This window comes from Gloeophyllum trabeum (genome assembly GCF_000344685.1).
Source record: "Gloeophyllum trabeum ATCC 11539 unplaced genomic scaffold GLOTRscaffold_00010, whole genome shotgun sequence".
Classification (NCBI taxonomy): domain Eukaryota; kingdom Fungi; phylum Basidiomycota; class Agaricomycetes; order Gloeophyllales; family Gloeophyllaceae; genus Gloeophyllum; species Gloeophyllum trabeum.
Genome location: NW_006920419.1, coordinates 1,557,428 through 1,561,597, shown reverse-complemented (window position 1 = coordinate 1,561,597; position 4,170 = coordinate 1,557,428).

Genomic DNA, 4,170 nt, shown 5'->3' with positions numbered 1-4,170 from the left:
GGTCGGTAAATTTACGAAAATATTGTTTTAGACCCATATAGCATACTCCCCAGACTAGAGAAAATAAAAGAGAGATAAGACGAAGAATTGAGCCCGCAAATGAGCAAACAATGGTCACAGAGACTACAAAAACGCGCCAAAAGTGGTTTTGTAGTCTCACATACAAACGGACTTTCTAACGGAGTTTCAAAAGTGTAGTCTACAATACAAACTATAACTCCCACGACCTCTCGGCAAAAAAGGGTTCTCACGGGGTACAACGTTCGGCACGCAGGCATATTTTGCGCGTAAGGACTCGTCCTTCGTACCTCAGGACTCGTAAGCGGGGTTGTCGGCAGCGGGGGTGGTAGGTGACAGATCGGCTGGCTGAGGCGACGTGTGGGGCGCCGGTGAGGCAGAGCGCATAGACTCATTGTCTTCGGTATTTGAGGGAACATGCTGAGGCGAGGGTGACGCGGGGCCGGAAGCGAACACATCTTGTGTTGTGTCCATGAGATGCTAATATGCGTACAGCAAGTCAATAATCTCGTATGCATAGGAACGTAAGCTCATTCGAACGCACCTCGTCTGGTAGTAGATCATACTCCTGTAGCACCCATCGTCCTAGTCCCCGTACAAGACGTCCACGTCCGCAGCGACGGTCTTAAGCCACCCGTACGTCTCCTTGTCGCAGACGTTGCCCTTGCACAAGATTTGTTGGATTTTCCTGGGACAAGCAGCTTCAATATTCCTTTTGCTTTTAACCCGTACTCTATCCTACAGCTAGTCCAAACATGGCACATAGTCTCTCGCCGGAATGCAAGCCTCTCAGGCATGAATCCGATGCCTGCTTCAACGCGTGGTTCGAGGGCTACCTCGAGCCCGCCGTATCGTCCGCCACTGCGGCGTCAAAGGAGCGCCAGACGTACTCACGGCGTAAGGCGGAGGAATACGAGGCCAGCTGCGGGAAGATTTGGGCGAGCTATCGGGAGTAGGTGCAGGTTCGTTTCAGTATCCGCACGTTACGTGGAAGGGAAGGAAATGCTGACGTGTTGGGGTGATTAGAAGACCGTGAGGACCGTGGATTGGGGGAGCGTTTGGCGCAGGCGAGGGAGGAGAACCCGCTCAAGGAGCCGCCCCCCCCCCCCCCCTCGCCCGAGGGAGCGTCATGTTGACCATTCATTGACATCTCTCTTCACTTGTCAACAGCATTACAGATTTGTGAGTGCGGTTCATTGCGCTGCGAGGTATCAGTAGACTAATGGTGGCTGGCACCTCTGTGGATATTTAGGGCACTTCGTGGATCAGTTCCCTCAAGCGTTGGCCGAGCCTATCCACTTCCGAGCGGCGGAGGCAGATGGCCAATAGTCGGGAAGTTATCCTATTCATGGACGTCTGGGTGTTCAGCAATGTCAGGCCGTTTGTCGTATTATTACGCTGCCCCGAAGGGGGTGGGTTGCCGAACACGCAAGTCGCGAGAAGGATGGGGTGAGCACGCTGATGCCTCGGTGTCGCTGTCTGCAAGCAGGATCTCAGGTTTTGCAGGTGGGGTAACCGCCCTGGCATGCCCAGTTATTTTCGAAAGTGCTCGTACCCGTATTGCGGTCGTCTCATCCAGCGAGAGCTTTGTAATTTATTGGGCCGCAATCCTGGCATTTGGTTCCTCGGGGAATAATGTGGTCACAAGGCCCGTCTTAAGTGCAGTCATTGTGTCTCTGCCTCAGTAAGCGCATCGGCTCGGGAAGCTGTTGTTCCCTAGGAAAGTATGTGTGGATGCCTATCTATATGGGCGCTGGCGGGTGCGATCTGAAACAGGATATATTGCGAAAGTGAAAAGGGGATGACAGCATACTGTATGTCGTATGAGGCTTGCATCACCGTCACCATGCTGAACTGTCAGAGGATGGATTTTTGATGGATGCTGTGGAGACGAGACTGAAGATATACAGATGGATCGTCAGGACAAGCTGTTATCAGAGTTAGTGGCGAAAGGGAGCACAGTAATCGACGTTCGGTTATGCTGCCCGATTACACCCACCAGGTATGAACGGAAGTACCCACCGCACTCCAAGTCGTCAATAGATAGAACGACGAGAACCAATAGAGAATCGAAATATCCTTGCGCTGGGGATGAGCTGGGATGCGGCTGATGCCTTTTCAAGTTTCGCTGTTAGGAATTACTACCTTATACTACCTCATGCAAGACACGAACTATAATACAGCAAGAAAAGAGGTCATGGCCAGCTGAAACAGAGTCTCGGATAAAGCTATGTACACAGGAGTATCGTGGAGAAGTAATGAACAGCGGAGGGAGAAAAGAGACGTCGGCCAGATATGCAATGTGGTCCCAGCCTGAGCGTTGTTGAGCGCGGCGCGTCTGCGAACGCGTCACAATCCGAGTAGTCCCTTGAGATGACGGCGCGACGTTATTCCGACGAGCAGCGCTCCTCGTGTTTCTGGCTACCGGCGTCCTTGATGCCACCGGGGCCCTGTGTCGCGAGCGCTTCTGCGCTAACTCTTCATTGGCAGGTTCTTCCTCGACCGATGAGCCCTTCCTCTTGGGCGTCCGGAGTGCAGTGGCTTGCTGCCCAACGACGCGCTGAGGAACCTTGACAGACGGTACTACCGCTATCTGCTTGGTATTCCGGGCAGGAGGTATAGCCAACGTGTTCCTTGCATTCGATGGATTTGGCTTCAGCTGGCTCGTGCCACGAGCTTGCTGCCCCACCTTGGGCACTTGGACTGACTTGGAAGTCCGAGAGAGTCTTGAGTTCCTACCGGATTCGGCCTTCAGACGCGCAGCATTCAGCGCCGCCGCAACCTCTTGCTTCTGCTGTGCACTACGTCTTTCCAAGGGCTCAAAGGCGATCGCTGCATCTCCAGCTTCCGCCGGCCAATCCGCTGAATCCAGAGCTTCCTGCATAACTGAGATAACTCTCTCGTGCGTGAGCATATTCCGTTCTTCCAGTGGGATATGCTTCTTGGATTGCTCATCATAATAATGGCTGTGGACAATGGAAGCGAAGTTCCTGATACAGGCAGTCAACGGAGGGTTGTCGACGACAGTGACATGTGGGGCATTGTGACGTAAGAAATTCTCTTTCTTGCGTTCGGCAGGGGGATCGTCGTAGAGACCTGGGAGGAACGTGGCAGCTGCCACATCTTCGCGACGTTCAGTGATGTAGCATTGAGTGTGGCGGAAGATGACGAAGACCAAGACCCAGAAGAAGGACTCAAGATCATGCCATGCTTCATGGTCGGCATCATCATTATCCCAGCGATCAATAGCCATGAACGGCGGAGTGCCCTTGGGAATGTTAACCAATAAGACCTCAAAAAAACTATACCGCGAACGTACTGTCAGATAATGTAGTTCCTTCGCCAGGTCAGGCATAGTATCCACGGCTGCTAATTCAGGGTCTATGAGGAATCCTCGGGCGCCCATTTCCCTTTCCGGATATACACTGATCATGATGTTATGGGGGCTGATATCACGGTGCAGAACACCGTTGGAACACATGTTCCTGTGCCCTGAACAGCTAGTGAGCAGGGCTGAAGTCCGAGTTCAGTGCCACTCACCCTCCACGGCGTCTCGAATAGCGTGTAGCAGCTGCTTTGTGGATTTGAAGCGATCCAGGGGAATACCGACCGATAACAAGACGCAACGATGATGGATGCGCTCGGTGAGGTCCGTCCCTTCCTCGTTCAGCCTTGCAGCAGCGGTACAGCAGGGCATTTCCTTCGAAACCGGATCTGGGACGTCGAAGTCGTGGTAGAAGCGGGCCACGCCAAAAACAGACTCCGCCCCCTTGTATATCGACCTATAAATCTTCCCTTCCGTCCAACGACTCTCATTTCGCCATGTGTCCTTGATAACAACAAAACCGTCATCGCTCCGGCCGGCTCTCTTCGCGAGCCAGACTAGAGTTCCACGTCCACGGATGGACCTGCTATAAAACATCGGTCGTCCGATGGAAATGAAATTTTCATGTAGGCCGGGATTCTGTGGGGATTCCACTACGATGCGGGTGCTCTCGCCATCTAAGGTGTCTCCGTCGCGACGTGGCGTATACTCCAACAGGATCCCAAGATGCACCGCCTCGTCGTAGCAGCTGTGAACGAGCGCAAGTTCAGCCTTGGTGCTGAGACTCGCATGCGCCGTCCTGTCGATCCCGCTATTGGCAAACTTGG